The sequence below is a fragment of the Sander lucioperca genome, chromosome 1, assembly GCF_008315115.2.
Source record: "Sander lucioperca isolate FBNREF2018 chromosome 1, SLUC_FBN_1.2, whole genome shotgun sequence".
Taxonomy (NCBI): Eukaryota; Metazoa; Chordata; class Actinopteri; order Perciformes; family Percidae; genus Sander; species Sander lucioperca.
In genome coordinates this window covers 11,887,841-11,901,131 of record NC_050173.1, presented here as the reverse complement: position 1 = coordinate 11,901,131, position 13,291 = coordinate 11,887,841, and the positions used below count along the sequence as shown (strand labels likewise).

The 13,291-nt window shown below is 41.0% G+C and overlaps 1 protein-coding gene across 9 annotated transcripts in view; it reads right to left on the bottom strand.

Moving 5' to 3' along the window:
* si:ch73-287m6.1 (RIMS-binding protein 2) overlaps nucleotides 1-13,291 on the bottom strand; it is a 76,086-nt gene that overhangs the window by 44,687 nt on the left and 18,108 nt on the right. The window contains exon 1 of one of the 9 annotated variants that reach the window (XM_031277876.2): nucleotides 6,776-6,960. The exons of 7 other annotated variants lie outside the window; for them this stretch is intronic. The gene's annotated coding sequence lies outside the window, so the exon portion shown is untranslated. Of the gene's footprint in view, nucleotides 1-4,215; nucleotides 4,239-6,775; nucleotides 6,961-13,291 lie in introns of those variants that run through there. One more of the 9 variants, XM_035998692.1, reaches the window with a different exon arrangement.

Here is a 13,291-nt window from a genome sequence, read left to right as displayed (position 1 = left end):
CTGGGACAGCCCATATTCGCCCTATGTAAAAGGGCCTTTAATGTAGATGGAAGTAGCAGTCACAGTTTCCTACAGTTAACAAAAGAAAAAAGACATTTGAGGCACAATTTGACGCCAGATGTGAACTGCAATTTGTCCTAAATGGATCTAAATCCAATCTGGAAGTGATTTGAACAGGCCCAGGGAGAAAGACAGGGAACATGTGAGCATATTAACTTTGACTATACTGTATGTGATATGACCCCCCCCACCCTGGACACAAGCTCTTTGAGTCACTCCCCTCTGGCAGGAGGATGAGGTCCATCAGGACCAAAACCTCACGCCACATAAACAGTTTTTTCCCCTCCGCCACTAGCCTTCTAAACAAGGCTCGGAATCCATCCTGACTCTCTCCACACCCCACCTCTGGCTCCTCATGCCACTGTACCTACTCTGCTGTAGCGTTCCTTTTTACTACTGTTTAACTTATTTTACTATTTATTTAAATGTATTTTATCATTATTAATACGTACTGTGTGTATATGTTTATACTTATATTGTTTATATCTTTTTATCCTTCTTATATTTGTATGTGTGACATGCTCCAACAACACCATGACAAATTCCTCGACATGCCCCAGGGGGAATATTAGGGCATGGGAATGTGCATACTGAAGTGTGTGTGCGCTGTATGTACATACTGAGTGAGCAGGGAGTGAGAGTGAACTAGGGCTCCCATGACGTGGGCAGCAAAGCTTCCAGTCACATTGATGACATAACACATTTGATGTGAACAGGACCTATTGTTCCCTCAGACCACACAGAAAATATCAGAGGGCTGAAAAATAAGTTCTGAGGAAGATCAGGGTAATGCTAATGAGCAGCCCAAGAGCTGGTTAGGGATTACATGTGCTTCGATGGACCTTCATGCTCACATAATGCTCGGATGGAACTTCATGCTCAGAATACACAAGTGCACACACAAACACACAAAAGCAAATCCATAAAACTCTCTCACACACACACCAACGACACCCGACCAGGGATGCGCACATTTCCCAACATGTGCATACATAGAGACACACACACACACACACACACACACACACACACACACACTCACGTGACCCCAATCTGCAGCAATACATACTGCACAAGGTACTAAATAATTTACATCTGACCCCATTGCACAGTTGCTAAAATGTACAGTACGCTTGAAATACACGGACAGAGCCTTAGCCGAGGTTTCCTCACCACTGATTTCTATGGGGGATTACAAACTAGTTCTATATATAGAAAAAAAACTACTGCACCTACTGTATGCATATCCTATTACAAAAAAATGGAAAACGAAAGTACTTCTGCAATGGCAGTACCAAACTTGCATTTTCTACTAATAAGCAGATACTTCAAAATGCTGCAGACCATCTTCTAACAAAGACAAAGTGCTGGGAGAGGGTTGTTGGCCTCTTTCCATTGGCTGCCACTAGATTTTAGAATTATATATATATATATATATATATATATATATATATATACACTGTATTTTTTTTTTTATCTAGCAGGCACTAGACATTGAAGTCTGAGTACATTTCTTAATTGACTTGTCTGTCAGCTCCTCTAACCAGTGACTACTGCATGTTCCTCTCTGCTTTGCATAAAATGAAAAATGAGCATTAAACTTTCAAATAGTTTCCGCACTCAATATTAAAGTTGATCATTAATATTTTTCGTATTTCTTAATGGATAAATTGCTCTTTTGTTGATGTAATTTCGGTTTTATTATTTCGGTTTTGTTGCTCTTGCATTTGTTACCATCCTGCCTGTTTGACATTTAAAAGTACGACATCAAATCATGTCAAATCAATCAACACAAATAAATCATTGCATCCTTTACACATTTGCCTATTTCTTTACATTAGTATTGCAAACAAACTACCAAATGGTTCCTCTTGTGAGCAGAGCAACAATGCAGCTGCCATGCAACACAGAGGAAAAAAGAATTGAGACTCCTACCATGACTACTAGCCTTTGAACAAAACATGCAAAGCACCAGTTTAATCTCTCACAGACTGCCATCAAGCTCACAGATGTCTGGAGAATGTCCCGTCAAAAAAAAAATTGCATAATGAGACTTTGGAATTTAAAAATACTCACTTACGGACATCAAACTCTCGCATCTGGTTCACATCATCTGGGTACAAAAAAGGTTTTACTGTAAAAACAGATTTCTATCTGCTATTTTTAACCTTTATTTGTGTGCTTGAAATTTTGTTTATGATTCAATGATACAAATATGGAGCATTCTATAATGGCTCCTGTCACACCGCACAGCAGATGCATATGGCCAAGTTTTAAGTCTCAAGGGAGCAGGACTCAGTGACACAATAGGTGACAGTTACAGGAGTACAGGTCCTGTCATGTCATCTGTATCCGAACAGGCTGGTCTGTCTGACATGGTGTACTCCTCTCTCCCTCCTTCCCTCCAATCCTCCATCTAGATGCCCTTGGTGTTCAGTCCACCAAAGGCTCCTGTGCTATGTTTAATCATTCAAGCCCTTCCAGACACACTGGGGACAGAAAGAAAGAAAGAAAGAAAGAAAGAAAGGGTTAAGTGAAGGAAAATGTAGAGAAAGACAGAGGCACAAGACAGGTAATCAAGTAGTGATCATGAGAGAAAGGAGCCACAGGAGAAAAAAAAGGGAAAAGAGCGGGAGAAGACAACCTAAATAAAGTACAGGAGACAGCGGGAAACAATTAGTGCTGCAGAATTAACAGGGCTTTTATCAGCATGTTCCTTTGCTAAAAGGCTCACCTTGCCTGGCGGTGCCATGGTGAAATTATGTAGCGATACAAAACCAAATAGGTCACAAAATGACGTTTTTAAAAAGGCACTTTGGTCTGCTACACTATCCTACACAGATACCAATAATAAATATATATATATATATATATATATATATACACACACACATTTGTTTTATATACATTGGATAAAGATCACATTACAATATTATCTGATTAATTAAACAGGTCAATTAGTGCCTAAATACCGGTCTGCACCCATTTATTTCATGAAATGGGGAATCTGAAATTTGAAAAGGAGCAAGTACACCACCTGCATGACAAGATACATTAAGTGCTCCTAGTATTATTTTTTATTAAACTGTTTTTGTATTTAGACTTCAATCAGACATGCATTTACTAACTACACTCCCGCTCTTCCACCTCTCACTTTCCTTCTTTGCCCCACCCTCCTTTTTGCTGTTTCCCTCTGCAGTGCTCTGTGTCTTCCCTTTAATATAACTTCTGTGTATCTTGAAAAGCTGCCAGGAAATGTGCGGAGGAAATGTTCCTTTATCGTCTCCCTCTCTGCTTCCCCCGCTGGCTAAATGACATCAACACTTATGGTGTGTATGCTAGCAATCAATACAGCACTCACTCATATTTAGGCATGTGATCGCATTCAGAGCTACACACATTGCGTGTTCACACATACACTTACACACACGCGCACACACACACACACACACACACACAACAGGGGTGAGGGGAGGGGATGATGGGGTTGCTATAGAAACTGTTCTCTTTCAGGTATGGAGTGTCAGAATAATAAAAAGTAGCAATGAAGTATCAAATCCAACATATCTGATGCCCTTTGAATTGTGTGAAAGTAAGCCAGCGTATTTCAAACAAAAGCCGCCTAATTTATTTGCTATTTAAACCTGCAGGATGACTGAATAGTTAGTACACCAAAGATGCACAGCGAGTGTGCACACTAAGCAATGAAATGTACAAAAAACACACATCATTGAGTCGACTCTATATGATGTGGATGTGTAGTGATGTGGATGTGTAGTACTGTACAGTAAGTGTAAGCATGCATGGATACACTTGTTAATAATACAGTGGAAATGTGGGGCAGTGTGTATGAAGGCATGTAATCGGATGTAAACGTTGAAACGTGTGATTGTCTGTGTGTAAAGTCACAAAGGTATGCTGATGTGCAACTCTCTGTCTCCACATGTTATTGCATGTGTGCGTATGTGTAATATGTACTGCCACACCCCTACGAGGCTGTTTCTGTTCAGGAACTATTGCAGTGGCTCTATGTCCTGAGGAACGTTTTGATTAGATGAAGAGGGTGTCATTTGGCTACCAGACTCACTGATAATATTAGGAGAGGAGCAAGGAAATCAGCCATGAGACTGAAAACACAAGTTTAATTTCCCCAACCTTCTTTCCTCTGTTTCTCCTTCTCACCCTCTCGCATCCAACTGAACGTCAGTTGGCACAGCCAACGAGTCTGCCGCATGGAGATGAAGAAATGGGAGAAGAAATGGGAGAATGGTGCAAGAGGAGCGCGATCAGAAGGGAGAATATACAATTTTTCCCCATCAATTTTTCCACCGGGTTTTTATACCTCCATGTGGTTAAAAAAAAAAAAAAAGGAAAGGGAGAGACAAAAGAGGGTAGAGTGAGAAAGAGAAAGTTGGACCGCTAATAACACAGCAAAATGCTGCAAAAGAGAGACTGTCGAAGCACCAATTCCTTCTCTACCAACTTCTATTGTACTTCTATTAGCGCCGCTAACAAAACGTGATTGGACTAAGTTTTCTTACCATGAAAGGTTTACAGTGAGACATGACAAGAAACGTCAGTGGAGTTCTCGTTTGTTGTTTTATACTTAACCGTCACTAAAGCTTTAGCTTAGCCTTGCCCAGTTGTTTTAATTGCTAGCCAAATCTTTTCACCAAAATGAATGCTCACTGAGTAGTAAAGACTTTAAAGCTTTGCAGTTCTAAACCCATGGTTAACACACCTGGTATCACATAGGAAGCAATATCTTTCACGTTTACAGAAGCAGCAGCAATATGTTTTTAGAATAAATATAAAGAACAGCTAGTATGGGTAGCAACATGGGAGGGAAGGATCCAAAAACCTTATTATTAAAAATGTGATGTTGGTGTTATCATCTAAATAAGGAAAATGGTTTGTAAGTATTAGGTGTAATAATTCCTAATATTTAGCCAACCCTAATATAAAGTGGGTTGACAAAATATAAGAAATACCTTTTAAATATAAATACAAAATATGTTTATATATTAGTGCTGTCAAACGACTAAAATATTTAATCGCGATTAATCACATTAATCATATAGTTAACTCGCAATTAATCGCACATTTTTATCTATTCTAAATGTCCCTTGATTTCTTTTTGTCCCATTATTTTTTCTCATTTTAATGCTCTTATCAAAAGGGAAAAGTGGATCGGCCTGGCTTTGTGCTTTTGTCGCCTGGCTTTGACGAGGGGGCGGAGAATTCGCATCAGCTGTGTGCTTGGCCATCATGTGGTATTTCAGACTGGACGTGATGCGATGATAGCTCAGTTCACAACGACAAAACACACAGATCACTTTGGTCTTGTCAATGGAACCATTTGGCAACTTTTTAAAAGTAAACTTTCCATTCAGAATCTTATTGGCATCCATTTCGGCGTCTCGCGCTCACCATCCACTCAAAACGTAACGTTAGCCTACTACTCTTTGGCCGGCTCACAAGCCCAAACAAGTGTGTGCAGCGTGCCTGTTTTGTTTCGGTCTAGCTAGATCCGGTGTGGTGTTGTAGTTTTTCTAACGTTACTAGTTGTTGCAACAGCATGTGAAAAAAACTACAAAGTTTGCTAGGCCAAAAAGAACGTTTATCTTGCGATAAAAAAATTGACGCTGTTAAAATGTGTTTGCGTTAACGCCGTTAATAACGTGTTTAACTGACAGCACTATTATATATAAATACAATTCAACAGTGCCACAAACTATAGCCTACAAATGAACCATAAAGTTGAATCAATATGTCTCAAACTATTTCAACAAAAACTGAACATGAAGGTAGGAATTGAAGGGCAGCTGTATTCGACTGCATTAGTTTTAGCTACTGTAGGTGTAACTTATAAACTGGAAAACGAGTGTACAGAGTATACCACGCGCACACACACAAACACATTTAGCAAGACGCTTTGTGAGGATTAATAACTGAAGAGCAAGTGTCAATCAGCCCCGAGTGGGTTAATCACCAACACCTGGCAACCCCTCAGCAGGCTGGAACCAGGAAAAGCTCAGGTTACAGGAGGTGATAATGCCAAAGCACACACACACGCATTGTTTAAGAAAGCACCACACATTTTTTTTCTCTCCCAGTGTGTCTAAGTGCTCATGTGAACATGTGTCTACATATGCTGTTTTACAAATAATAACTCTTGCATGTGCACACCTACTACGGAAAGATGAAATTCATTATTTGACAGCAGTCAAAAGGGAAGCACTACACTCCATGTACACACACACAGACACATACACACACACACACACACACCCACACCCACATACTAACCTTTCCAAGCCACAAATACACCATTAGACCCATACACTGTAACCCCCCCCCCACCCCCCCACCCTTCAACAGACACCGCACACACCGCACACACTCCAAACAGGTGTCCCTGCTACAGTCAAGAAACAGAGAAGCTGGAGGTTGCTTTTTCCTCATCAAGTCCCAGAAGAGACAAAATGTACAAATCCTCCTCTCCGTTCCACCTCTCTGTAGATGTCCGTCTCCTCCTGCAGCAGCTGCACAGACAGGTTTTCCCCAGCTGCTTGGCTATGCTAACCCTGTGTACTATATATAGGACTCAACAGAGCTAAATCAAACACAAACACTCGGGCCAAATGATGCAGAGACAGAGAAATACAGCAGCCGTAAAGAGGAAGCAGAGTGGTGATAAAGGATTGGTATTTACCGTGAGTGTTTGCTAGCACAGGAGCATCTTGGATGAGGTGTCACTTACTCCTTCTTCCTCCTAGCTCTGATCTCCTCCCTTCTTCCCTGCTTTCTCTGGGTGGGGAATTGTCAAACGGCTGCAGCAGCAGCATCAGTAGCAGCTTCAGGGCCTGCGTGTGTCTCTCTCTCTCTCTCTCTTCCTCCGCCCCCTCTCCACACACTCTCTCTTTCCTATTCTCCCTTTCCTCTCACTCTCTCCCCACCCCCGAAGACCCTCCTCCTTAACACCCTTCCTCCATCATTTTCTCCTTTTCTCTTACACGCTCTCTCTCTCTCTCTCTCCCTGCTCAATTTCCCCATTTCTCTCTCGCACGCTGTATGCATGTTCAGCGAGCTGCGGAAATCCACTCCGTTGAATTAATCAGCCAGCTCCACTGCTACAACCAGCAGCTACATCAGAAGCTACTGTTAGGAGAAGAGGTATCGTTGGCAATAGGGAACAGACATCTTGGGAGTCCGGGATACAAATAAGGATGGTTTATTGGAAAGCTGCCCTGTACAACCACTGTCTGGACCTTTCTGCCTGTCTGCCAAATTGACTGAATTGACGGCAGCCTGCATGATGCTGGCTGCTGCTGCCGGACAGATCCTCTCCTCCCCTCCCCTCCCCTCCCCTCCTCTCCTCTCCTCTCCTCTCCTCTCCTCTCCTCTCCTCTCTTCTCCTCTCCTCTCCTCTCCTCAGCCCTGACACTAATTGAACAGGGTCTTGATTGATGCCACTTGTTTTACTAACATACACACATCTAATAATGATGTTGATGGTATTCATAAATAGGGTATAGGTTTAGCTGGTAGGTTTTATATCAATCACTGTGAAAAGCCCTGACATCAGATTATTAAAAAAAGGCAAACCGGTTTACGTTGAAAAAATACAAATAAAAGTGTATTTTACTTAAATTTGGATCTCACAACTCCTTTAAAAGTGGCACTTTCATTTACTTTAAAATTAATATAACGGGGCGGCCTCTAGCCGACCCAGTAGAGTATGCGCCCCGTGTAAGCCGAGTCCTTTGCAGTGTCCGGGGTTCGAATCCGACCTGCGGCCCTTTGCTGCGTGTCATACCCTCTCTTTCTCTTTCCTGTCTATCCACTGTCACTATCGAACAAAGGGAAAAAGTCCCAAAAAATAATCTTAAAAAAAATGATTATATAACAAGGTATGTCTGCAGCTGGGAGTATGATGTGTGCTTGCACATTTAATACACTTTATAATGTATGTTTGTGAGCTGGGGAGTGACGCGTTATTCTGTTTAAAGGTTTTTTTTTCAACCTTTACTCTGGTTCAAATGAACACAGGCGGCAATCAACAACCTAATCCACATTGTCGAAATAATTTAAATATTGAGCCATGGCACTGACAATCTTTTAGATAACACAAACCTATAATTGTTGTACTCCAAAACAACATCTCCTGGAATGCCGTTCACCCGACTCACGTTCCCCACTCCACAACGCTGTCTTCGGACAAGAAGTCACCTCGCGACATCAATAATGTTGTCAGACACTTTTAATAACAATCTGAGCCTGTCAGTGGCAAAAACAATCAATTTTAATGGACAAAAATCGCAGGTGCACAATTGCCCCATTGGGTTACATTGCAGCTAGTCTCGCATTGCCAGACCTGCCTCCACATTGCAGCCCATCCATCCAGTAGTTGTTGAGATTTTTCAGTCTGGACCAAAGTGTGGACCAACTGACCGTGAAATATACTTGCATTGGACACCCGGATAGCTCAGTCGGTAGAGCAGGCGCCCACATGTAGAGGTTTACTCCTCGACGCAGTGGGCCCGAGTTCGACTCCGACCTGCGGCCCTTTGCTGCATGTCATTCCCCCTCTCTCTCCCCTTTCATGTCTTCACCTGTCCTGTCAATAAAGGCCTAAAAATGCCCATAAAATAATCTTGAAAAGAAATTACTTGCATCACTTCTGTAATTTTACTCAACACCTGTAGTCTTATAGGACCCCTGTTGAGATACTCAGATTTGATTGAGGTGCTAAAAGTAATGAAGTTTTCCGAAAAACACTACCAAATTTAAATTCTTCATGCATAAACTGTGGGGCTCAATTTATCCCTGTGCGACCAATTATTCCATTTTCGGTCTGTTTTAACTCTAATCCTCACAGTTTCACAGCTTTAGCCTTTAACTACAACACAGAACACACTTGCTATCACACTGCCTACACTTCCTTGTCACAATGAGTAATTATATTATATTGACATCAGCTTATGTGTGGGGGCTCACACTTGTTCATGCATGTGTATGTGTGAGTGTGAGTGTGGGTTTACCATAGTTAGCCCCTAAAATGATTTAATCCGGTTAAGGGGATTTTCAATTAATCCAGGAGGGCCCTACATTTTGACAGTGCCATATTTTTAGCACAGCTTCCTTCTGAATTTATTTTCCCTTGCAGTTTTAAAGCTAACGTGATTCAGTGCTCTCACAAGATGGACGGCATCTTGCGTCAGTGTATGCTCTGAAATCAAGCCAATGCTGGACAGTTATGCAACTATCTATCTCTGTAACCATTATTCACAGACTTGTTTCACTGTTATTTCTATAGCCAGTTCCAACTCAAAGATGGATCAAAGCAGCAGTTGCCTAGGAAGCAGCACTGTGGAGTAAACTACATTAATAATTGTGGTTATGCCGATTTTTAGTCATGATACATCTATGACTATATAGACTGTAAATTACTTAATGTTGTCAATGAGTAGTACTGTTTGGTGGAAATTAAAAGTGAAGTATAAAGTTGATGAAAAAGATAAGTGATAAGTGAAAACCCTTCATTAAACATAGTTCGGACCGGGCTTTTTGAAAATCAAAAGCACTTATGCTTTCAGGTGTGGATGTTTCCTAGTAATAATACAAATCATAGGGGAAACCTAAACTGCATTCCATTCCACAGTGTACATAAACAGTACTCCCTGCTCCCTGTTCAGGGAACGTCGGGAACGTCCCTCGACAGAATTTCTCCATTAGGAACACCCTGCAACGTCACCAAGGCAGAGATCACTTCCTCTGTTTACCCTGGAAACGTAAAAACCTTGGATACCTGTTGCTGCTACTGTGGAAGTTTTACACTACTTAGAAACATGTTCTATTGGAATGTATGTAACTTGTGAATAAATGTGATTTTGAATAATTTACAAGATGTACGGTGTCATTACTAAGGAAATTTATATTAGATTTACAGATGATCTCTATAAACTCATCTGCAAATGAATATGGAATCTGTAGGCAACAGGACATTGGTTTTAACATTTAAGTAGTATCCACTCACTACCAGGAGGAAAGTATAACTCATTTCAAAATTTGTGTCTCTCAGAAAATGTCTGAAATTTGATTATAGGCTGGCATGGCCCTACCTGATGCATCAAATCTGCTTAAATTACTGCAGGCATGAACCTGCACAGGCCAGATCAATGCCCTCTGTCACAGCCGCCCTGCTTGGGTAAGGGGAATTAAGGAGGTTAGGACAGGAAGTAGAGAAAAATAATGGACACAAAAAAGGGCAATTGAATAGGCGGAGAGGAGAGAGGGGAAAGACATGAAATGTTTGGGTGACAAAGTGAGGTTGTGAGAGAACAGAGGAGATGTAAGAGGGAAATATAAAAAGCAAGAAAGAGGCTCACAGATGGGAGACCCAAACTACTATAACTTCAAGGTGAGGATCACGTGACAAACAAAGCTAGCACTACCATTAGAACGCTAATCTGCTAGCACGTTTTCACTGCTGGCTGCGTGAGCTTTTACAACATTATCTAATAGACCACACTGACTGTGGGTGTCAAAGTGTTGTTTTATGAGATTGTATTTAAAATAAGTATAATGGACGCATTTCAGTACAAACTGATTATTGAAAATGACACCTGTGGTCGAATAATTACAATGGCATTGAGCTGAGCCCTCTTCATTATCCGATATTTACCTAGACATTGTGAACATAGCTGATGGAGGTCTTTAGCTGTGTGATGGACCCACATATTAAAGACTTTTCAAGCAAAATTATATACAACAGTAATAAAGAATAATACATAACCTAGGATTTTGTATAAAATGTCACATTGTGGATGAAGATTAGCTTGATACATGTCTTAAGTTTGTTGTTATCACTGTTTTTACATTTGAAAATGTTGCATTGCTTAAATCACTTTTTAATCAAGCAGGCTGATTTAAAAGATTTACTATTTACTTTTTCAGGGACAGTTGTCTTAAGAGCATATTTACTGTGAACTCTCATCTCAAGTACAAGGCTACCAAAAGCTAGCCAACTGATCTTTAATGGTCTCGGTCGGTCATGGGACCCTCGCCTTCCAGGTTGGAGCGGACCGTTGAGAGTCTCCCCTCATTGGAATTGGACTAGGTACAGGTTGGATGATGCTTGATCTACAAAGCATGACCCATTTATTTCATGGCTTTGTTTACATTATGCACAGTAAGTGGTACAGGAAGAAAAAACTTAAATATGTTTTCATCTTTTCTGACCATTTCTTCTAAAGCTTATTTTGCTTTGCCTTAGCTTTCAGTAGTTGTCCTTAAGCTACACGACAAGGAATGGAATATGGACTGGGAAAAAAGAGGATAATGTAGTTATATAGAGACAACTCGAGCCATCTGAAAGAACACGTCCGAGATAAACTCAATTAAGAAAAGAATAGAAACTTCAGCCTAAACACACCCTGTCTAATACCAGTTGTTAAAACAGCCTTGTGAGACAAAAGAATGTGGATTTTCTAAAAATCCTGTGGGCAGTGGAAGTATTATTCAAGCTGATTTGTGTTACATTACACTAGACTATTATTAACCCTGGTTTGTCTGTGCATCTTTGATTAGGAGTTAAAATGGAGATTACTGGGTCAACTGAGACAACACGGCTATTACGGATTATTGATTAGAGGTTGTTCCTCTTCGCAGTGGGACAGCCCATATTATCATGAGGAATATCGTCTGAGTGGGCCAGCTGCTAGCAGTACACAATCGTTGCCATAGGGATGGTCTCTAGGGAGACAGCTGTGGCCTTTTAGCAGCAGCCACACAGCACACAGAAGGTCATTCCTTACCTAAGGTACCTTTCTCCGACTGTCCATCACAGATAGTTTCCAGGCAACCGGTCTAAAGCTTTTTGTTTTGTTTGTTTTTTTCCAGGAATCCAGTATTTATTCTTGCCATTTCGGTTGTAAAATAACAGATGAATTGGAAAAACATACAATGTGAGAGGTGCAGTAAAGGAGGCAAAAAGAGACTAGGGGAAGAAAGTGGATCTACAATTTCAGCAGAGCAACCAAAAAAGCATGTGGCAAGGTCTAAGAACTATGACAGTTCACCTCCTCCTTGTCAAGTGCTGATGCACTTATAGCAAGTCAGCTAAACACATTTTATGCTTGCTCTGAGGCCATCGGCAACAAACGCCAACAAACAAAAACAGCTAAAGCAGAGGTTAATGGACGGTGGGTGCACCTCTCACACCCATCTCCCTGTCCTAGCATGACATCAGGAGGGCTTTCAAGCATGGGATCACCAAAAAAAGCAGCAGGACCTGACTTTGTCAGTGGGCTGGCCCTCAAACTGTGTGCTGACCAGTGTTGGGTACTGTAATCAGATTATATTTGTCTGCAAATAATGAGTAAAGTAATGTAACACATTACTGTTGATAACCCAGTAATCACATAGCAGTTACTAATACATTTAAAAAATTTTTTTAAATGTTTACGTTACTGGTTCTTGAACTATCTGCATAACGGGAGGAGAGAAAAACAAATCAAACATCCCTTCTTGTGTGTGTTTGCCTAACACTCGTCTGAGGAGACGGAGACATTTTTTTTGGCAGAGCCACCACTTAAGACATCTTTTGAGGGGTGGAGGTATGCCCATTACTTCAAATTACTTACGCGAAAGGACAAAAACTTGATTGTAAAGTGTAAATTGTGCCCTGGTCACAAACACCTCTCCACCACCAAAAACACAACATCCAATCTAAGCTGGTTGCTAAAAACTCCCGAACCCTGAGACGCTGATGAAAAGAGCATGTTGCCGACACCAGCCAAGCAGCCAACTTGATTTTCAACAGCAGGTAAAGTAGTGGAAAAAATGTTGCCTGTTTCAACAGTGGAATCTGTGTCTTTCCGAAACATACTGGGTAAAATACAGGTTATAAAGAGCGGACGACCGCCAGTACTGTAGCCTTGTTTTTGACTAATTTTGGGCTGATGGTATTAAAGAGCATAAAAGAGAGATCTTGTGTATGTCCATATTATAATAAGGATTTGTGTTGGTCTGGATGTTTAACTTTATATTGTTATTTGGCAAGTAAGTTATGGTGCATCTCAGTTGATGTTATGGAGTAATCCAAAAGTAATGTAACTAGTAGTGTAGTCTATATATACACAACGTTCCACTTCCAGGATCGCTCAGGTGCCGCTGGAAATTCCGCTGGATGTCCCTCATTTAGGTTGTATGTCTGTTACCTTCCGCT